A 24,311-nucleotide genomic window follows, 5' to 3' on the forward strand; every position below is an offset into this window, starting at 1 on the left:
GAGCGCGCTAATGAAGTTGTGCGCCGCTGCGATCTCGGGGGCCACGTGGTACGGCCCATCGCCACACTGTGTGCGGTGCCCTCTGCGCTGTTCGTCCTGCACTTTTTTTTTTTCTTTAGCGCAGTGCATTGAATTCCGCCTTCCAGCTCCATTGGAATCGGTCGTCGGGCTATCGAACCCAGACCAATTAAGCGTTCAGCCGCAAGCGGCCTATCAACGATTTTATATTCGATTCATGGCCGTCGCCATCTTGGGCTGTTACACAAACAGTTTTCTAAGATTTATGAGAAGCGAATTTCGCGTAACGTGGTCACGAAACGCTGAACGCATTTATACTACTATTTTCATGCTTGCGAATCGACTGTAATGACGTACACTTCGTCGTTAAAGACAGAAAACAGCAAGCAGCGTTAACAGCCCAAGATGGCGGCACCTAAACGCTTCCGTAAAATAGTCTATATAGCCTGCCACCAGTGCGTCTTCGTGAAGCAGCGAGTGTGGAGCGCGAGAGCGCCAAGTCGACCACGTAAAGAAACCGCAACGTTCGAGAAAGCCGTGCGTTTCAGGACACTATAAATATATATAGCTCGCGAGCGGACAACAACCCGGAAAGCACGGCATATGTACGCGAAAGCGCGTATTCGCGAACACGTCGCCGTTGTCGTATACTCTTCGTATATCTTGCAGAGCGCGCCGCGTCAACCGCGCACTCGACTGGTGGAAGACATGGGGACGAGTTTATGTATACATAATTCAGTCCGCGGAAGCTTCTTCGAATCTCTCAGTGGCCACGATGTCGCGAGATTGTTTTATCCGCACTGGGAAACAAGACAGAAAAAAAGAACGACCTCTCGTTGTCTCGAGCCCTTTGGGTACTCCCGCAGGTCCTCATCGGGTACTCGCATATGCTGCGCGGTCATCGCTACCGCTGCGATGATACTGACCGTACAGCGTCGTATAGTCGAATGCGTGTGCGTGTATACCCCCTCTGCTCTCCCCAAGAGAGAATGGAAGATAGAGCTCTTCTTAATGATATCTCCCGGAAGGGTTCGCCCCTTCTACCGTATCTGGTAATTAAGCGCGGGCAAGTTGATGCTTCGTGACAGCTCGTATATACGTAGCCTCTTAGTTCCTACATCCAGCCGCCACACCGCGCGGGTTTGAACGAGGACCTCGTGAGAGCGGCGAAACAAACGTAATGACTTTCTTAGCGTCATTATATACGCGCTTCGTTTTTGGAGAGAGAGAGAGAGAGAGAGGACGACGTGTTTCGCGCGTTCCTTCCTGGCGCCGTCGTTGCGTAATGCCGGGACAGCTGAAATAGAGAAGTAACATGCGCGGTCGCGGTGCGTTGAGTGATACGGCGCTGTTGTCTTGAGATTTGCCGGGGAAAGGATTCCGTCGAGACGCGTCCCGGACGTATACAACTCTCTAATCGTCGTACGCTTGCATATGCACCTGCCTGCGGTCGACGAGGTACTCCATCCTATATAACATCCGCTTGCGGAGAAGTCTTCGAGGGTGTGATTGCCGACGCGATTGTCTCGCTTCTTTCTCCCTTGTTGTGGATCACTTAATTTGCATTGCCCCTCCACCAGTCGGCGCGCTGACGTGGGCCCGAGCTGGAGTGGAGATATGGGATTAGCCGCTACGCGGTAGATGAAGACTGTGGGCATCGTGACAACGCGAGTGTAGTGGTCAGTTACAACGCTCCTATCGATCGATAACCAGGAGGATCTTCAACGTGGCGGTGGTCCGCAGGCTTGAAGTAAAATAAACTACGTCATAAATAGTTGAGATTAGGAGAAGGAAGTTGAGTTAAGCAAGTCATGTGATGGCGTGGAGAAGTTATGCGATGGTCTGTTATAGTAGTGTAGAGCGGTTTTCGAGAGATAACCGAAAGGCAGTGAGGGACGCCAGAAGATTAGAAAACTTGGGGAACGTATTAGAAAACATCTGCGCTTTGAATGGAATCAGCGAATGCACTCGGAGATCGCTAGTAGGGGCTTTCGCCCGGAACTGGACATAAAGGTGATGACGACGAGAAGCCGTCGCGTTCCGACTTGTTTTAGAGTTTGTCGAAAGTGCTGCGCACTTCTTTTTAGTCTGTCGGTGTGCTTGTTCCAATGCTACACCTTTCTCGCCGCGTTCTAAACCCCTTCTGTCGACGTACAGAACGATTAACCTACGTCACTATGCAAAACCTTCACGAGCCTCTTCTTGTTCTCTTTAAAGCGAATAGCTGTCTTTGCCTCTTTTGCCAGTTTTCGTGGTTGGTCCATGGTCGGATTCCGCAAGAAAAAGATAATTATTTCGTTTGGGCTATTCGCTTACAAATTGAGAGTCATCGTCGATGGTTTCTGCACATTTTTTTTTTATTCTTTAACTGCGACAGCCATTATACAGATCGAGAACGGGTATTTGGGTAGCGCCTACGGTCGGTCGGACGGTCACTATGTCATCACAAAATCTATGCATTAAAGAGACGTGCAATAAAGAGATGCACACTGTTCGGATAACAAATCTATAGAGCAATGCAAAAGCACTCAAAAACGAGTTCTCGCTAGTCGTTCACAACTCGTGACGCAAAAACTACTGGTTCGCAATCCAAGTTCACAGAGCTAGACCACAAGGGCAATGCAATCCGTTAAGAAATAACGGATTGCATTGCACTTGTGTATTTCAGTGCATTTAAGTAGAATATGGTATAGGTCACGGCATTATCACCTTTGGCGCTCTCTGGTTGAACTTCCCGCCACAGGATGGCGCTATCAGTGTCTGTATTGCATCCGCATACATCTCCGGTAACCTGGCACTCCGCAAACAATAATACGCTTACGAACAAGCTAAAACTGTCTACTCTCTATCGTGTCAACAGGTTGTAAATGAGGCGTCGTCAGCTGCTTATGTAAACACATTTATCACAGAAAACGCGGCTCAACTCGCTTCGGCTATATCGCGCCATTACATCTCATTCGCTCTCGAAAACGAACGATCTCGTAGATTTTTTTTTTCTCTCTTTACACAAGTTTCTTCTGCAGGCTCTTAGCGTGAACTTAAGGCTTCTTCATGAGCTTACGCATCAACTGACAGCGGCAGTAGTAGTATGGAGGGGCCTTAAGCGTCAACCAGTCAGGTGGTTTAGTAAACGTCTGGTAAAGGTACGTAGATGTGAGAGAGAGAAAAAGCAAGAAAACCAGAGCCGCGCAGGCGTGAAATCACCGGACGGGGGGTCCTTCGCCTAACCGCGTCGAACCGTTTGGACACGGCCGAACCCGGCGTGACGCTTTCTGTTCGTTTATTTACGTCCTGCCTGGCACGCAGGTGGGGAATCGTTGCGTCAACCAAAAAAAAAACTAATCATAGTAACCGGCGCGCCAACAAATAGTCACGCCGCTGATTACGAACGTTTAACCGGTGAAACCTCCGTGGACACCGCAACCAAGGGGCGCGACGAATCCGGCAAAGCATCGCTTTTCACGACTCGTTTTGCCGGAGGATGACAGCGGGAAGAAGGATTTAAAGGGGCCCTGAACCACCCCCTTCGGGCTTGGTGAAATAACAGAGTCCGCGGGTAGCATATACGCTGCTGCGAACATATCAGCCAAGGTTTGCTGTCGCATACGCGTTGCTCCATGCTCGCAAGCGGAGCGCGAAGTCACCTTTCTCTCAAACGCTCTTTTTTCAAACAGAAGCAATGTTCCTCACTCTCTTCTGGGCGCTTTATTTCGGAATAAAGCGCATTCCCGCATGCGGCTGCTATTGGTAGCTGCGGTCGGCTACGTAGCGTAGATACCGCGGCCGCCGCGGGGTGCCGCCACGAGTCCACTGGCCAAGCGCACTGCGGCTCGCTGAGGACAACCGCGTTTGGCGTACGTTTAGCGCGTCGTAGGCACCAAAATCGGAAGTCGTGGCGTCTACGTTAACATCCAAAATGAAATCTGAACTGCGCGCCACGGTGACATTTCGAATGGGGAGCGTTTTGGCCACGCCCCACTCCGCCGTAGCCTTCGCAGTGAAAGGCATTGAAGTAGGAACGGGAGCACAGCAGAGGCCGTGTTTAATTGCCAATAACTCCGCTTTTGCTGAACGTATTGAAGTACTTTTGCGGCAAAGTATCTCTGAAATAGCCTATCTTCACTTCAAATGTCTTTTCCAAAGTGGTTCAGGGCCCCTTTAATGGGGATGATGATTTTGACGGGTGTGTAGTTTGTAATGATGTTGGTGGTGGTTAAGATTAGGAATGATGATGGTGATATTGGTAGTGGTGGTTATGGTGGTGGTGCAAATGATTATGATGATAATAAACGATAATTATATTCGCGATAACAAAAGGCGAATATGACAAGAAAGACGAAGTTGACGAGGGTGATGTGCGAAATTCTGCAAGCGGCGCTTCCCCACAAACCTTGTCTGACCTAACCAATATGGCGGACCTCGAGCTAGAATCCCTTACAAAAATTTTTGTTGAGAATGCATTGAAATATCATTGGTCAATGTTGAGTATCGTATTGAGCATTCATTGGGAGTTTGTTGGGATATCATTGAGCAAAGTGTTGAGGGCTCTTGAATATTGGCCACTGAAATTTTATTGAAACACAATTGGGCAAGTCAATGTTGAATAGTTGTTGAGTTAGTATTGAAAGCACATTGTGCTTAGACATATCATAGTGTAATTTCTGGTGAATTTCTGTTGGGTTTCCATTGATGCAGTCTTGAAATGCTGTTGTGATTGTTCTGTTGACAATTTGTTGAGTGATTATTGACACAGCATTGAAAAGTACATTGTGCGCCTGTTGAGATGGCATTGATATTTCGAAAATTGCCACTGAAATATCATTGATATTTTGTTGGGCTTGTGGCATTTTAGTGCACTTAATTTTGAAATTGCTTTGCTATTTGCACTTGCATGCCCCGGTGCCTCTTCACATAACTTTCCCTAATCCGAACGGAAGCAAAGGAGCGACTGACATATTTCATGTACCCTAATATGTAATATAGCGTGCACATGACACATTATTACAGTATATCAGGCACAACTGTATGAAACCTGAAGACATACGCTAGTGCCTACAGTGCTATTAAGTGTAAGGGAGCAGAAATATAGCACACATGCTGAAAAAATGTAGCAAAAGCGTACACATGCCTAGTTAAACTCGCAACAATTTTTTCTGGAAGATATACAACACCACCTGCACTTACAGCATAAAAAAAGCTTCCTGTGCCTGTACAGCCCAGCACAAAGCAGGGTCATGAGAACTGAAAAGTAGAACTTAGTGGGTTTAAAACTACGATGATGATGGATGAAATTGATAAATTTTACAAAGTTATCACTCTTATTGGCTACCTAAGGGACTCGTTCAACTTGATCTACAAAGATGTACAGCAATGTTAAAAACAAACGGAAGATGGAAACCTATAGCCTTCTTGCAGGAATAAACAATGCAAATAGCCTTATGTGTCACAATTTTGCGAGCACTTTGGCAATTTCGTGTATGTACAGACTTGACAAACAGCAGCTCAAACAGAGATGCGAACGCTGAATTAAGATAAGAATACACACGAATGCTCACTCAACTTGAAGTTTATTACAGCAGAAAGAATTATATTTCACAATTACAGCAGAAAAAAATATTTTGTAAAAACAACAGTCAAGTGACTCAACGGCAGACCTTAAGCATACCCTTGTAACTAACTTTGAACACATGAACTCTTGGCTTGCATGCATAAATACAAAAATGAAGACCACTGGATACCGTACAGTAAAATGCTTCACACACCCAGTAAACACTCACAGAAGGATTTACGGCTACCTGTGAGTAGGCAAAATAACAAGTAAACTGGAAACAAATGACTTCATGTATATATATATATATACAAAGCACCTGAATCGTGTTTTTCAGAGGTAAACTTCTAAAACATTTGTGCTGTAAAAGCAGCTTACCTCCCTGGCATAAGTCAAGAACTGCACAGTATTTCAAGACAGTAGAGGCTTGGGCTAGTCAGTGCATACTCGAGAGAGACACAGCGCAAATAAACACAAGACGACAAGAAGGGACAAGAAGCGCTGGTGTGTGTCTCCCTTCTTGTCGAGTTTTTTCGCGCCGTTTCCCTCTCGAGTGTGAACAGTATTTAATTTCATGTGTTACTTTTGGGTGCGAAAGAGTTTCCTGGTGGCATTTTCTAATTTAGTGAGCTCATCAGTGAATTTTTTTCTGGACTTGAACAACGCTAATGAAATCATTTCCCTTTGGGCCTTTTTCACCCTACACAGCAACTGACTGGTACCTCGGTCAATAAAAAGCTAATGCAAGGCTAACACTTTCAATGATATAATGAAGTGACATAAAATACACAGACAACTGGAGTGACACACAGCTAACGCAATTCCCAACAGTGAAATAAATGGTCACCTGCATCATCAAAGAGCCTAGAACGACTCATTATAAAGCATGAGAAAAGGTTTCAATAACTGTACAGCCAGATTAGAGAGCTAGTAAAAAACGCAAATAAATGCACATACAAAACACCATTTACCACACTTGCGCACATAAATATATATAATTCCACCAGCATTTCGCTGCATAAAATATATAAAAGTTGCGACAAAGCAGTAACTGAAAGACGGAAGGAGCTGCACTACCCATGTTGAAAAAAAATATCGAAAGTTACATACATGCATATTTAATCTGACAGAAAACGTCCTTCCAAGCTATATATTACAAAAATTGTACAACCACGTTAAGAACAAACGAGATGAGAAGCTATACCATTCTTGCAGAAATGAATAGTGCAAATAACTTCATGTATCTCAATTTTACGGATACTTTGGTAATTTGGTGTGTGTACATACTTTACAAACAGCTCAAACAAAGATGAGAATGGTGAAATAAGGTAGAAACACACAATAATGCTGACTCAACTAGAAGTTTGTTCGTGACGACAAAGATATTAAGCACACTGGCCAACTTGACAAAGAAATAGCCATGCATGCGTGACACACAGCCCAGTGCAACAAAAAAAGGAACGAAAGACATGTTTTGTAGTATAAATATGCAGGTAAAAAAAACAGTGAAAGATGTCCTATAAGTGATACCACCAAACAAGGAGAGCTCCTTTTAAAAATCCCAACTCTTTCCCATTAAGAACAACAGATAGCTTATGCATTTGTCTTCTTTGCAATCAATAAATAAGGCTTCCATAATTTCTCTTGTGTTCTGGTCTTTGTGATGAAACAATTGTTCGTTCTACCCCTTACAGCACAAAACACAATTTTGTTTAATCACAAAGGCCACGCATACATGGTTTCTTATCTTTGTCAAGTTCCAATGTGTTTACAACCTGTCTTCAAGAATAAACTTCTAGTTGAGTCGGCGCTTGTATGTGTTCCTACTTATTTCATTATCCTCGTCTGTGCTGCTGTTTCAAGTACGCATGTACCACTTGGTTAGGCTGATAAACATTCTCACAAGAAAAAGGAACTACCTCCACTCACAAGGTAGCCAATTCTTTACAACTAAAAGGCAGAACACATCGAAAGTAAGCCTTCACAGCGTCCATGAAAGTAAGTCTTCACAGAGTCACAGCGTACACCACAGGGCAGAATAAAAAATAGTTAAAAATCCCACTTGACGCAGAGTGGCAACAGAGATGCGAGCTTCCTGGTGAATCAGCCGCAGATCAATGGATGTCTCTTGCGAGAAACGACGCCAAGCTGTTCTTGACGAACGACACGTTAGCACCTGGGCATTTGGTGCATGTGTAACCTGTAGAGAAGGGAATGTAGACAGAATTAGATAATGCAAATTAAAAATCTCACACAATATACATAACCACGCACTAAATATTAGTACGCACTACACTGGCAATTAAAAATTAGCGTCTCTTTCAAGAGGGCGGTCGCGAAAATGATGAAATGGATTGTTACAGTAAATGTTACCAAAGATACGCACACCGATGTTTGTTTCACACCGGTGAAATATATTCCCGGCTCTCTCACAACACGAAAGACACAGCCGATACCAAGCAGCAGTCCGAATCTTCGGGAGCAGCAGGGCAGACCTAAAAATTCGCCGAGAGCAATGCGCGCGCGAGCGTGCTAGTGAGAACCGGCACCGCTTCTTTGAAGCTTAGTATCCGCTGCTGCGTGGCTAAGAACATTCCGCGCGATTTGTGTGCCGCGCGTTGCGTACGCGTCCTGTGCGCATTGCACGCTTGCGTCTGTGCAGTGAGCTATCTTCATGAACGTGCCATTCCTCGCCGCGCTAACGGTGCTCGAGTGCGGCGCTTAGCTTGAGGCGCCGATGAGCCGTCTTTGTTCCTTTCGTTTCTGCAAGCAACGCACATTCGAGTCGGCCCAGCTCAAAGAGGTATCAGAGAACGGCGGCGCGTTTGACTTATCGCCTATTAAAAGCGTGCAGTACGCCTTAAACGGCAACACGTCACGTTTCACGTTTGATAAATATGCTTACTGCGGTTGGGGTGGCGATGTGTGATAAGGCAAGCCCGTCGGCGGCTTTGCCGACGTCGCCACCACGCCACTGTTCATTTACGATGTGTATCCGTGTAATCATTGCGCCGATGCAGGACTTATCGGTAGGCTGTTCTCCGCACATACCGAAAAGGCGAAATATATTTTGCAGCACACCGCGACATTAGCCACAACGCAAATAGTGGCGCAGTTAACGACTACGCGAGAAAATGTGCGCGGCGGCAGCAAGCGCTAGCTTCGCGCGCTTTCGCTCCAGGGCATGCGGTTTGCCTGCAGAAAGTGAACGGTGTGCTTAACATCTGACGATCGTCCAAGTGAAAAAAAAAAAAAGAAAAGAAACGCGGCTATGTGCTCAAGAAAACGAAATCACTTACCTGTGTGCAGAAGTCAGACTGCGGCTTTGTTCGCCTTCCTTCCATCATGAATTCTGCCGCGCAACTCATCAAAACTGCCAGGCTCGAACATCACCCGAAGACCAGTAGCTGCGTCAGCAAACGTCTTCAACGGATAAACATCCCACTTATCATCATAGAGCAATTTCACTAAAACTTGCGTCATGATGTCCAAAAACAAAAGAAAAATGCTTCCAACAAAGCGCGCGCGGCACGAACCACCGCACAAGTTCAGACGAGTGACAGAGTCGAAAAGCGGTCACACAGCCTCAGTATCGTATTAAGTTAATAAAATCGTTCCTACTAAATATAACCACTAAAATCCATAAATAATAATTAATAATTTTTGTTCATAAAAAACATAATAAATTTTGAAGGAAAACTTAATTTGTGGAGTAAAAAATAAATAATACGATTAACAAGATTGCGACTACGAAGCTAACGGCACACTGGATACCGTTGCAAAAGACTGCTCACAATAAAGTCACGCACGCACGCACACACTTAAACACTCATGCTCAAACACTGGTTTGGCGTTTATTGCGTCACCTGTGAGTAAAAGTTATTACTAATATCTTTATTTGTATGAACAACAACTTGTTTAAGTAGTTTGCAGCGTCTTTGAAGATGACGCGGTAAACAGTAAGGTATAACGTGGGCGCGTAACTGTTGTTTGATTTCTTTCATTTCTCTTTGGCCTTCGTTTGTTTCACTGAACATAGGAGAGCTGCAGGCTTGGGAGGCTTCCATGGCAAGAATTTTATCGCATGCTTCTGCAAGGCGAGTGTCGGGAGCAGCTGCTGAGACAGCGATTAGCTGCGTAATGTTGCGGCTGTTGCTGAATCCGAAACTCTTTCAACGCGCTGTGCTCTCAAAGCGCGTTCGTTGTTTGATATCTAGTACCACGGCCGTTGGATAAAAAAATGTATTATGCTTTCGAGACACAGGGTGTGGCACAGGAAATTCTAAGACCTCTGAAGTGTATGTTTACAGCCTGTGCGCGCTTGCATCCTACGGCTCGCACAGCGCGTCCGATGCTCAAAGGTAGCGTCGTCGCTTGTCGGCGCCTGCCTTATCGCCACCATCCGCGCTGCCGCCGTGTCTACTTTTGGGGAACTCCCCATGCACGCAGTCACCGTGTTTGCAAGTGAATTTCACATTCTTTTGCTCCCTAAAACGTGCGCATTTTGGATCGCACCTATGGCTATGCCATATGTTGTATGTTAAAACGACGATGGCATTTGTACGCCGGCGAGCAAGTCACTCGTGGGCGATCATGAAGATGGTTCAACGTCGCAGTTTCTACGTAGCGTAAACGGCTACGAAAGCGGGTTGGTCCCGGACATAGTACAGTCTAACATGGCGCCTCAAAGCGCGAGCTGTCGCAAGACGAGGAAGTTACATGGGGCGCGCTCGCCGAGCATTCAAAACGCTTACTGGTTTCGCAACGAGAGACGTACGCGTGCGCTCGTGGCCAAAGGTTAGAGCACCGGGCTGCTGCGCTCGAAGGTCAACGTTCGGTGCCAAAGTCGGTCACACACTGTTTTCTTTTTACGAAAGCGAACCCAAACTAGAACCTACCTACCTACCGCAAAGTGACAAAAATGAGGCAAAGATTGCTTCTTAATAAAGTTTTGAAATGTCGCCTTCATATGCGAGTCCTAATTAGTATATGCTAAGCTCAACTGCTACACAACAAAAAAACAACTACGAAAATCAACACAAATTACTCAATAAATTATTTATTGAGAAGCTCTCAATGGTAATATCATTGGGCAACTGTTGAGCGAACTCAAAGACTTTAGAGACTTTGTTGAAAGTCCGTTGATTCAACAATACCCCAACAATACGTCAATAGAAAATCAACAGTCATTTTTGTACGGGATCGCAAGTGAGGTGTCAACGTGCTGGTCGGTGACGTCATTGGTGACGTCATTGGTGACGTCATTCCTGCCGCCTTGGGTCACCGCACTATGGAGGAAGGAAAAAGTTTACGTAGAATCTCCTCAGGGAGGTATCTGAACGATGCGTCAGCATTTCGTAGTAACGATGGGGTATTGAGTGCTCAAACTCAACACTGCTGGTAATCCTAGCACTGCTCAGCGGCTGCGGTCGTCTTGACGCCATTACGGTACATGCAACAGCGCTGCAGCGACACGAACTGCTGCGGAAGGCGGCGCAACGTGAACTGATGAGGCAAGCAAACTATACTGCAGGTGGTGGCGCAAGGCGCGCTGATGACGTTCCGATCCGAAGCCACGGCTGCTCCACAGTTATGGCTTGCGCTAAATGTGTGCCTATTGCGTGCCTGATTGCACACGTCACGTGGTCTCAGAGACGCGCTAGAGCCACTGCTCGCGCGTTCGTCGTCGTCTCCTTCCACAGTTGGCGAAAACATTGCTGCTGGCTCCATCTTGAAAGGGATCGTCTTATAGGTGAAGGACGGATGCACGGATACTTTTCTGGTTGGGTAACCATAGAAATGCTTGCGCATTTAAAAGTTGGCAGAGAGCATTACGTCACGCATCCAGCCTTGGCAAGCGAACGCTCCGTGACGCCAGTCCCTCTGCACAACGTCGGCCCAACACGTGACCTCTTGCGTCGAGATCACGGAGCAAGAATCGAAATTTGACGAAACATTTGGTTTCGAAGGGGCATAGAGGAAGGAAAATGCGAATGGGTATCGAAAAAAAAATCAACCGGGAATACTAAAACCCACCGCGCGCTCTGACGTATCCTCCGTGCTCTGACGTTTTCACCACGTGTTTGGACGACACTATTGGCTTCAATTGTGTTGCACGATGCTCCCTCCCAAGGTGGTCCCTCCTATCTTTTTTCATTCCTCCATGTCATGCCCTGCACCATCCAAGCTTTCAAAAAAGCGCGTGTCACCTTTAACCGCGGAACCAGCGGGAACGGAGCCATCTTGGTAAGGGCTGGATAAACGTGTAGGAAAGCCTGCTTACGGGCATTTCGCATATCAACTATTAAGAAGAAGAAACGGCCGTAGCGAAGAAGATTCCGCAGGTCCTCGTGCTTGGAGACCCGCACTTAAAACCAACATCGTGCTCTACGCATCCGTTTGACGTACATCCGGACATCGAAAGAAAAAAAAATGAAAGGCCGAGACCACATTCTAACGCGAGCGCCTGCACGCTCGTCAGCTGTGTACATACAGACCCCGACATTAGGAAAGAGAGCACGGCATTTACAAACATTCGTGGCTCGTTCCACAGCAAACAAACAAACAAAAGAAGAAAGTAGCAGTGCAGAAGGTGGAGGGGGGCATGTTCCACGTGGCTTTTCTGTGCACACAGAATCGAACGTTGTCAAAAAGACCACAAATGAAATCAGTGGTTGTTTAACGGGGAGGACCCTGTAGAGGGGCTCCTGAGCGACTCTAAGTATATCTAATGTAAAGTTACGCGTCGTTAACGGCGTTGTGTGGCTAAGAAATTTCCGCTTTATTTTGTTGTCCGTTTCCTCTGGCTTGTACGTCCGTTTGTACCAAACGCAACGACCGCCATATGTACCACTAACATGTACGCACAATGCACTCCTCCGTCAACCTACCCCCTCCCCACCACCACCAGCACCTATCCCGTGTATTGCGTTAACTCCCCGCAAAACAAGCTACACGCGAGAAAGAACCATAACTCCGTCCCTTCCTTCCTGGCACAAAGAAAGAAAGAAAGAAAGAAAGAAAGAAAGAAAGAAAGAAAGAAAGAAAGAAAGAAAGAAAGAAAGAAAGAAAGAAAGAAAGAAAGAAAGAAAGAAAGAAAGAACCTACCTCCAAACACCATACACCCTTGACCCCTCCCCCCCTCAACACACACACTCTCTTCCTACCCAAATACAAGGCCTTGCGGCATGCACACTGCCAATACATCTAAAAGGAAAACAGAATCACCGCCACTGGCAAACCCTCTGAGCAAACATGCGGGCATCCGTCTCCGTCCCGAGGACAAGGAGCCGCCAAAAAGGTGGAGGCAATCAGCCAACACGACGTAACCGTGACGCAGAAAGAGGGAGAGACGACGGTCCACAAGCAGGATGCACGTATCCCGCGCCAGAAACCGCACAGCGGAGAAGAGTGTGACGCGCCGCGTACAAACACGAAGTGCATTACGCGTTTGTCGTCTACCTAATACGATGCAGTGCGTGCCGAAGCTGCACAAAGCTCGGAAGTCAGCCAATCGGAAGGAAAGCGATGTACTGTGCTCTTCCACGGCCACGTACGCGGTCCGGTTCCTTGTGTGTGGAAGGGAACACTAGCCTTGCGTTAGGATCCAGCTAATGTTCCTTAAGTTTAGCTTCAAAACTCCTATTTCGGCTATCCGCGGAACCAGTTGCTACTGTTCCTTAAGTTTAGCTTCAAACCTCCTGTTCCGCTATCTGCGGAACTAGTTGGGCTCTCCTATAGTGTGCGATCACACACAGTTTTGTACATACAGAAGGGGTTGCACCTACCTTGGATTGAATTCAGCGAGAGCTCTTCATCAAGTTTGCGTTCAAACATTCCTCTTGCTTTGTCTGCGGAACTATAGTTGGCCGCTCTGATAGCAAGTGTGCGACCACGTACAGTCTTGAACATTACGGAATAGAACACTAGTCTTCGCGCTGGCCCAGCGAGAGTTCCTGAAATTCCGGTTCAAACATTTCTGCTTCGATGTCTAAAGAGCTATAGTCGGGCTCTTCGAAAATAAGCACGTGACCGCATGCGGTCCTCCCCATTGTTAAATGATACACTTCCCTTGGATTCATTCAGCGAGCATTCCTGGAGTCTGGATTGAACCGTTTGTTGTTTCGCTGCCTGCGGAACTAGCTTTGCTGTTACGAGATTAGACGTGTTGCTCCATGCATAACATGATACTTTGTAGCGCAAAAACTCGAAATAAAAGATAACAGTGAGATGCGAGAGGAAAGACAGACGAGCGCTCTCACTGTTATCTTTTATTTCGAGATTTTGCGCTACAAGGTATCATGTTAAGCAAACACAAATCGCCCAGGAAGAAGTTATTCTGGAGTGCTCTGTGCAGTCGGGTACATTATGAAAAGAGACACTTACCTGGTATACATCTAACACCTGTCCCTGAAGTTTCCGTGCTATCGTTGTTGTTTCCTTGTCTAATGGTGCTAGTTTCGCTTCTTGAAATCTAATGTGCAATTACAGCCCTGTCAAATAACGAAAAGAAGACGCTTACCACTGATATATTACCACCGACTGTTCCTCTAGTTCGGGTTGAAACGTTCCTGTTTTTACTAAGTTTCGGAACTATAGATTCGCTCTTCGAGAATGAGCATGTGAACCACGTACAAGCTTGCTCATTGTAAAAAAGAACGCTTACCTAGAATCGATCCAGGGACTGACATTGAAGTTCGGGCTCCAAGTTTTGTCATTCACTTCCTGCGAAAGCGGCGTCACAGTTCGAGAATTAGCGCGAGGCCACGTACAGCCTGGTCCATTATGAACAAGAACGCGCAGCAGTCTCCCTACGAGTGCTAAAGCTTGGATTTAAACTTTTAGCTCTTCACTGTCCCCAAAAGAGTTAAGTTTACTTTCCTTCATCAATAAAGGAAAATGTAGCTGTAAGGTACAGCAGCTTGACCTTACTCAGGAAGCAGCCTTGCTCTTCGAGCAGACGTTTGTGACTATGTATACAGTCAAGTCCCTTAGCTATGAGAAAGAATATTCGTATATAGTGATATGTTACCTTTATGACGACACTATAGACAAGTGTGCAGACATTTACCTCACTGTGTGCAAATGTGCTTACTCCACAATAAGTAAATGAACACGTACAGTCCTACGTCAATAAATACATTTTTTATTCGTGTAGCATAAAAGCCCTTTACGGACTTTACATAGATGGTTGAGAAAAAATAAACAATAAAGTGAACATATAGATACATAGCACCGTACGCAAACAAGAAGGAAACAATCCTGGTGTACTGATGAACTGAAAACACAGCCATACGAGGGAAAGATGAGAACACGCAAAAGAAAGCAGTGTACTTTAACCGTGAAACAGGAGAATATCAATAAATTCCTCAACATCTTGTTACGTATCAGTATGCAAATGCGTCGTGATTGTTCTCGGAAGCGAGTTCAGTTGGCAGTCTGTTCCAATGGCAGATGACAATGGTGGCTGAGTGTGACGCATAAGTTTAGCACAGGCGAGCTCGGGCTGTACCGTACCAATCTAATCGGGGGAGGATGCCAGGGTCCGGTTTGTTACGGGGTTCTGTGAATGCCGAAGTATCGTAATGTCGTCGGCGAAAGTCGAAGAGAGAAATAAACGGGATGGGAAAGACAGGGAGGTTAACCGGACGAGATTCTGGTTTGCTACCCTGTATACTGGAGGAAGGGTAAAGGTAAATGGTGGTGTGACTGTCTTGTCACACCGCAAGACAGTGAAGGCACTCCTGGAAATTTTTTTTACCTTCGAGTGACCCATTGGAGATACCGTAGTTCTTATGAACGTTCACAACCTTCCCTGTCGGTATAGTGCACTATAGATATACTATCGGTGAAAGTGAGATAACATTATTGGTCTGCTGACGATGATGCTTGACGCCCCAAGTTCAACCATTTCTTCCGGTGCAGTGAACGAAAAGTGCATATGAAAAAAAAAAGCCCATTGTCGGTGCTTGACCATGCTCTATGATAGTGAACACCCATCTAGTAATCAGCCAAAGGTTATCGCTGCTGAGGCGCGGTCGTGAGAATCCGGGTCGGCTGCTTCTCTATTTTACGGGCTTTCTTTAAAACGCGCAAAAAGAAGCCACGCAAGAGATAACGCTCCGAAAACAATTCAACTTCTGTTCACTACTCGGTTAACATACAGTGAAATCGGTTACAGATAATATACAGACGAGGGTCCCAAAGTCAAAGACTGCAAATGTGTCGCTATTGCAAAAGAAGTAATTAGGAAGAACATAACATTTGTTTTCATCCACATGTAATAGGTCTCGCTTTTTTCTTCTTCTTCTTCTTCTTCTTCTTCTTCTTCTTCTTCTTCTTCTTCTTCTTCTTCTTCTTCTTCTTCTTCTTCTTGGTGCATGGTATCCGGGACACCGCGTTAACAGCGCTCCGATAAAGCCATCGCGTTTAACAGGCAAAGGTGTGCGCAGCGCAAAGTCTGTCCGAAACCAGGCATTACTGGTCTATTCTGCACACACGGAGGAATCTTCTCGGCACACCGCTTCGTACCCTTCACGACGCTGCACGTCTTATTACATAATTTTTTTTTTTCTTTCCACGAGTCAGAGCGCGCCAGCCACCGCCGAGCGGCGTTTCCGCCTCGCTGACCACTGGTGGGCCAAGAAAAACGAACAACGGCCTCGGCATCATAGGCAAGACCGAATTCCTCAGGCGATCTTTCTTTCTTTCTTTCTTTCTTTCTTTCTTTCTTTCTTTCTTTCTTTCTTTCTTTCTTTCTTTCTTTCTTTCTTTCTTTCTTTCTTTCTTTCTGACGTTTGTACACACACGTACAGACACGTGCAACAGAGGCGCGGCGGTCCGGACAAAGGGAGTTGTTTTTTTTTTTTTTTTTTTTTTTTTTTTTTTTTTTTTTTTTTTTTTGTCTGAGCCAACAATGACCACCGCAGGCCGTTTGCCACCGCCTACCACGTATAGACCCTCCTCCTCCATTGGCTGCGGGTTATTGTTTAGGTTATTGGCGTGGTGGTGCTGCGCGCTAGGTGCGTACACAACAGAGACGCGTATGCGAGCGTAACAGTTGGTCCTCCAGAAAAGATGGGCCTTGCGTGTCTCAGACGCGTGCCAAGGACGTTCGCCGGCGTGCCAGAAAAAAAAAAAGAGTGGGACGGTGCGTCGGCCCTCGCGGCGTCCGACGTAACCCACATCCGATTCAGCGCGTTATCTTCGACGGCGCTTTGCTGGTTGATTGCGATGCTGATGCCGATGATGATGAAAACTGCGCTAGTAATTGATCGATTAACTCATAAATGCGTCGACCGAAACATGGGTGCTTTGGTAAGCACCTATAGAAACGAGCTGGAAGTGTCGTCGTTGGAACGCTCTGGACACAATCATGATCATGGCCATTGTGATAATTAACATCACCAGTCTACTATTTTATGTCCACTGCGAGACGAGGGCCTCTCCTGGCAAAAAAAAAATTAGGGGAAGTTGCGGGGCGTAACGTCCCGAAACTGCACTCTCATGAGGTACGCGGTAGTGGGGGACTCCGGCTTAATTTTTTACCATCAAAATGCGGCCGCCGCGGACGGGAGTCGAGGCCTCGTGCGCGGCTGCATGACGCCAAAGCGACTGGGCAACTTTGACGGGTCTTGCGTCAGCCGACCCCCTCATCCTATGCCTGCTACGTTCTTAATTTTATCACGCCACCTATACTGTTATCTGCCGTCCTCGACTGCGCTTCCCTTTTCTTGGCGCCACTTCTGTTATTGCTTCAATAGACCACTGGTTTATCCGGTCCGCAAATTCCAAAGCAACAACAAACAATCGAATCACGGGTTAGTAAGTGGCCCCAGGAACAAGCTCGGGATTCTCGGTGCTTGCATAAATCTATACAGTCGAACCCGAATATGTCAAATCTGAAGGGGATCGCAAAAAAGTTAGATATATAGGTAATTCGATATATAAAATAAAAACTTTATGCAAACATTTTCGATGGGATTTTACTGCTGTTCGTTATACCCAATAATTCGTTATATGCGGGTTCAATGTATCCGGGTTCGACTGGAGCCACAATAAAGACAAACGACAATAAACGTAGACACAAGGTGTTTACGTGTTAAAACGTGTCTCGACATCTCCTTTGGCGAACTGTAAGAGTGACAAAAAAATGACAGCCGAAATACAAGGATTTATATTGAAAAAAAACAAAGAGTAATCGGATATATCGCGGACGTAACGTAACGCACAGCTTCACGAGCTATAGTGATTTTGTGCTATATAACTACAGTGTTTCGACAGCCCAAAGTTTTCTTAACGGGCAGCTAACAATAAAATTAAGGCACGACCTCTTCTGCGAAACATCTTCCGTCAGAACTCGGTTGGTCACCGAACCTGCGACCTGGTACTAGGCATAGAGGAGTTGACTGCTGGTCATGGGGACTGGTAAAGCATTGCAGCGAAGAGGGCCACAGTAATAACTGCACAGTCGACGTAATTAATGACGGGTAATAAACGAGCGCGCTACCAGAGCTAGCCGAAGAGAAACGACACCACCTGGCACAAAACCGGTATAAATTAGGCTGCACTGCAGTGCCTAGTGAACGATGCACAAGTAAGAGGGAATCCTCACGAAACTAGTGGCCCGGACTGGGGTCTATTTTTAAATAAAGTTGCTCTCTCTCTCTCTCTCTCTCTCTCTCTCACGAAACTAAAAAAAAATAAAAGGAAAAAATTCTTTATTGGCCGCCGTCGTGTACTCAAGCTTCACTGCATGTGGTTGCTGCGCTGAGGCGAAGCGAACTCAGTGCGCCACACCATCTCCGGCATATTGTGGTTGGTAGGTGGGTTCCCGTCTCGGGGCCTTGTTTAGGACCTCCTCAATTATATATATATATATATATATATCATAGGAAGCCAACAAACATGGACACCAAGGACAACATAGGGTAAATTACTTGTACTCACTAATTGAATTAAAGAAATGATGAATACTGGAATTTAAAGTGGATGAAAAAAAAAAAAACAACTTGCCGCAGGTGTGGAACGATCCCACGTCTTCGCATTACGCGTGCGATGCTCTTACCACTGAGCTAACGCGGCGCCGTTTTCCCATCCACTTTCTGAGGCATTTATGTTTTTGCTACTAGAAGTAACTCTGGGAGTGTTAGCCAGCGCCGCCACTCCCACTCCCAGAGTTAGTTCTAGTAGTACAATGCTCGACCATGTGTGGTGTTTGATACAGCTTCGCTGGACATTCACGTTTCGCAGGGCGGGATAGCGGACAATTGTTTTTTTTTTTCATTTTTCATCGCGGGACGGTAAACAAAGCGAGCGCTATGCTGGAACGGTGCTCTTTTGCCTTTAGCAATATGGCCGTCCGCCGGCTTAACTCGCTCAGCTCCCGTAGGCGGCGGCTGGGGCTGCAAGTTTTCTATGTAACCTCCTTGGACGGCTCGTTTAAGAATACGGTAGTGTGGGCACTATAGCCTCCTTGAAATTCATTCGGCCAGCAATTGCAGCGACCACTACCAGTGGAGCCAAAGTTTCTAGTCACAGAAGACATGAGATACCTTTGAAAGCCTCCTCATTTGCTCTGGCAACTACATTAATTCTTCTCTCAATATATATGTTAGGTTATTCGCACTGACATTGTAGACTTGTAAGCGCAAGGTAATTGCAAAATTAAAATAATCTTTTAATCTAACATCACAAAATGGAAGGTAGTTATATCCTTGATGCTATACGGATGAAATATTTGCTATTCATTGGTACCTAAAGAAGCCGGTGCAGCATTGCGAACGGACTATAATTAGTCTGCTGAAAAAAAAATCGGGCAAGTTTAATTGGGTTAGTTCTATAACTTTTTTTATATAGTAGTACAACATAAATACCCCAGAAAGTGGATGGGAAAACGGCGCCGCGGTAGCTCAACGGTAAGAGCATCGCGCGCGTAATGCGAAGACGTGGGATTGTTCCCCACCTGCGGCCAGTTGTTTTTTCATCCATTTTCATTGTTCGCATTAATTTATCAGTTCTTAATTCAATTAGTAAGCGCAGTAATTTCCGTTTGTTTTTCCCTTTGTTTTTGTTGGCTTCCTATGAATGATAATAAAATCGGCCCAACTCGGTTGCCCTTTCTCCTGTTCATATACTTATATAGACATATATATATAATATATATATAGTGTGTGTGTGTGTGGTGTGTGTTGTGTTGTGTGTGGGTGTTTCTCAAAAGGCTGGATAACAGAAGATCAGCGCGCAAAATACTTGGCCAACCCGCGGGTATGGCACCTTTATATCTGATTTTTTTAATCTTTTTTTTGTATATAGTGACGTGAGACTCCACACGAATGACCCTCGGTACACGACACAAACAGCGTCGAGCGGCTTAGAACTGTTTATGGCTGGTTAGTTCGCGAACACTTCAAAAGCGTCGCGCTTGGATCTTACAATTAAGAAATACAGTATTAACGACACTGAACTGAGAAACACAGAGGGTCGTAAGAGGCTACCATGCGGTCGTTGGTTTCACGTTTTTTTTTTTTTTTCTAACCGTTCGTCAACTCAGGCTTCCCCACAATAAGAGCACTCGTACGGAGAAGCCCACCTCGGCAATTCCTTTTCTCCCGACAGTTTGTATATCGACCGTACCATAGAGTTCCCTCTAATACGTAATTACGCATAGAGTTCCTTCTAATAATTACGAAGTACAATGTTGGCGGTGGGCAAACTTTTTCTTTTCTTCTTTTTTTCTTCTTTTTTTTTGGGTCCTGTGGGAGAAGGTGCAGCTCAGTACAAGGTGTGTTGGCAACGGCGACAGGATAAACACGACGACGCCTCAAATGAAAAGGCAAACGGGACGCAGCAAACCCAGTTTCCGAGTCAACTCTTCGTGACCAGTCAAATAATCACAGAGCAAACCGTTGGTTCGAGCTACGGTAATCCATACTTATTGCTGTTTTAGCGCAGAATGTCCCGTTCGTGTCCCTTTGTTATTTTGCAGATTCTGCACTCAAACAGTAATAGATAATCATAAACCATTTCATAAAGCGTCCGCGACGCAGCTATAGACCGGCAGCATCCAAAAATGTCCTTTCGATATCGTATATACAGTTGAACCCGGATATATCGAATTTGAAGGGGATCACAGCAGTTTCATGTGTAAGGTAATTCGATTATAAAATACAGATTTTTATACAAAAATTTTCAAGGGAGTTTTACAGCCGTTCGTTATACGCAATAATTCGCTATATGTGGGTTCGGTATATCCGGGTTCGACTGTACTACCACTATAAAATAATTTACGCCCTTGAAAGTGAATAGGGGTATACATTAATCTATAATTCACACCTTTACACCCTTTTTCGGTGTAAGGGTGATTGGCTTTAAATCTGTCTCGCGCGACTTTCGTAACACTGCCAAAGCGCGCTCCAAAACAACCAATCGAAGATCGAAACAGTCGCCGGCCACGTTTCATTTGTGTCCGGGGGTTCACACTGTAACGTAGTTCACACCCTTCAAATGTATAATGGTGTCAATCGATCTGCAACTCTCGACCTTATAACCAATCTACACCCTTAAAGGTGAGTAATGCTGTATGACTCTCTATTACTCGTACCTCTACACCATTTCCGGGTGCTAAGGTGTGAATTATGGACAGACTTACACCCTTATTCACTCTTTGAAGGCGTAAATTATTTTACAGTGTATATCCCCGGACACAAATAAAAAGTGGCCGGCGACTTCATGGTTCGAAATTCGACTGGTCTTTTCGGATGCGCTTTAGCAGCGCTACAAAAGTAGCGTGAGACAGATTTAAAAAGCTGTATAACGAGAAATGGCCGATCAAATATCCTCAATCAACCTTCATCATTGCCACCTCAGCCCGCAGCCCCTGCGGCGGCTGTGAGAGAGGAGGATGGCGTCTGCCATCCTCCTCTCCTCAGGCGCGGGAGACAACACAAAAGTTATCGAATCGGCATCGCCCTACCGCTTCAGGTGTTCTGGTTAACGGTTCTCTTATCTGCGGAATTAGGCAACGAAACGACAGTCGCTGCCAAAATATCCTTACTGCTACAAATATACGCCTTCAAGCACGTCGTGCCTTTAACAAAGCGAATAGATTTCTAGAAGCGTTCGACTATTCGCGTACATAGAGGATCGTCGCCGATAGTCCTTGGGCATATATATATATATATATATATATATATATATATATTATACACTATGCGGATGACTCACTACGAAGGAAGGCAAAACGCTCGTTGCGGATATAAATGCCCACTCCGTGACTCAGAGTCCGCGCAAACAGCTACGTCCTAATCGTTCACCTGACGTAACCGGCTGCTGATTGTCAGATGATTGCTTTCCAATCGTCGGCGGTCATTGGCGCTGAGCCGGTACGCATGTTGCGGTATTCGCGCCCGAGCCAAGGCTTTCTTCTTTTTTTTCTTTCGTCTCCGGTAATTTTGTCTGTCAGAATGAGTCAGAATCGATGAGGTATAGCTGCTGCTATCCGGAATCCGCCTGGATTCGGATCCGCGCGCTATAGCCGGATCCGCGTTCCTTTGCGACGGAATGCGTCGGGAGCCAGTATTAGGAGACGAGACGAGACAAGACAAGACAAGACTCCCTCCCATCGTCTCTATGGCGGATCTGTCGCCCCTGAAGCCGGACTAACCAATCACGCCGTTTCGCAAGGCTCCGCATATTATCTTCGTCACCAGAGCTTGAAGCTGACGTTTTTCTTTTTTCCCCCCTTTTTTTTTTGTCACGTGTTTTCATTGCAGGTGACGTGACTCGTTTTACGAGTAACGGTAGTCGAAGTGAGGCGGTTCTCCGCGGCGAAATGTATTGACACATTCTTGCTCGGACTAGACAAGGAATAATTAGGCGAAATTTGTGTACACTGTAAAATTATGTGCACCCTTAAAAGTAAATAACGGTTAAATCAGTGTAAAACTCACACAATTAAACCCTCTTTGGGCATAAGGGTGCGACTTATAAACCGATTTACACTCTAATTTACTTTTAAGGGTGTGCATTATTTTACAGTGTATATCACATCTGTGTGCTCTCAGTTATGCCAGTCTGACCGTAACATTAAGCTTGGTTACACCAGAAAACTTTACCGGCATCACTTTACAGGAATGAATGACGTAATTGGCACCCTTGTGGTTTATTGCCTGAAATCTACTGACTTCCATTTCACAGCTAAATTAGTGGCCATGATGTCCCATACTAATTTTTTAATTTTTGTCGTGCGCTCTCTATCTATACTACAGTTAGTTTTTAGTGTGTTGTGCTTTGTTCTGCAATCTTCATTTTATCCTAACTGCCCCACATTAATTGTTAATTTTAATAATGTTTTTTATTTATGTTATTTCTAATGTTGCTCTTATTGTCATTGTTCTTGCTTATGTGTTGCACAGTGACCCTCCCCTCTGTAATGCGGACACCCTGAGGGTACCTTAAATAAATTCATTAATTATTGTCAAAATGGAATCGCATAAACAATATATCATACGCTTCGACACCCCGCATCCAGTAATATATGTGTAACATCTCATATGATCATGAGATCGTAGGTTACGCTATGTATTTTCTTGAGTAAAAGGTGAAAAACTTTGACGAGGGCATTTTCCTGCTAGCCTGAATTTTAGTGGGATCGGCTTTTTCTTTGCAGTTGCTTTCAAGATGTAGTCCTATCTTTCTTGGTAGGCGTTTCCTTAAATGACCAAAATCAATGGACGGCGGGTCCTATCAGCAGCGATAAAGCAGGCCGATCGAGTTGCGTTTTACGATAAGGCTGCGCCATTCTTGTCAGACTTAGCGGCTACGGCGTACGACCAATGCCACAATCGCATCGAATGACGTCACCTTGGGATTCTTTAAAGGAACAGCAAAGCAAAATATTAAACCGAACTAGATAGACAGATTAGGCTTCTCTAATCATGAATTCGTCATTCGTACACCGAGAACAGCGCTTTTGTAAGCGACAAAAATGACGGAAAAGGAAAAATCAGAGTGGCGCCACCTGTTATGGATTATATGGTACTTCTCACGTGACGTCAGCTCTGGCTGATTCGCAGACAGCGGCATAGAAGGAGGTCACGTGTAGATTACGTCTTTCGTCCGTCTTGGCGCGGGCGGTTCAAATCGAGGACCAGCAGCGGGACCTTCGGTGGCAATTTTCCACGCAACGAATTCGAAGTGATATATATTGGCACACAGAAAACGAAGACAGGCTTATAGACGAGTAATCTATCAATCTAGCTCGACTTTGTTTTTTTTTTTTTTTCTTCTGCGGCACACCTTTGAAGGTGCAAGCAAAATGCAGTACACGAGTGTTTTCACGCTTGATCGACCTGACTGGAACGTGGCCGCCTCGTTCTTGGATCGAATTCGTTCTTGTGCTCAATCCACTTAGTCACCATGGCGGTTGCCATGTCAATGCGGACAGGCATATATGCAAATGTGTTTCCTCGAAACTCTGTTTTCGTGCCCTATATATTGAATGGTTGATGTCCAACGAAGAGAACGCAAACTGAACTTCTCTTGACGTCAGTGCGACGTCACATATTTCAATGCATTGTTTTTTTCAATCCGTTATTTCGTGCGTGATGCAAGAAGGAAATAGGAACAGACACCAACAAGCCCCTCTCGAACTTCATTTGTGGCATTACAAATTTATGGCTCGATATCATTACGTGACGACCATCTTTTACAGCGAAGCTGTCTGTGGCTAGGATCCGGGATTTTA

The 24,311-nt window shown here is 45.5% G+C and overlaps 1 protein-coding gene across 1 annotated transcript in view; it reads left to right on the forward strand.

Moving 5' to 3' along the window:
- The window catches only part of LOC119454044 (uncharacterized), a 91,829-nt gene that overhangs the window by 61,708 nt on the left and 5,810 nt on the right, over positions 1-24,311 (forward strand). The window lies entirely within an intron of this gene.

Source organism: Dermacentor silvarum, chromosome 5 (genome assembly GCF_013339745.2).
Source record: "Dermacentor silvarum isolate Dsil-2018 chromosome 5, BIME_Dsil_1.4, whole genome shotgun sequence".
Taxonomy (NCBI): Eukaryota; Metazoa; Arthropoda; class Arachnida; order Ixodida; family Ixodidae; genus Dermacentor; species Dermacentor silvarum.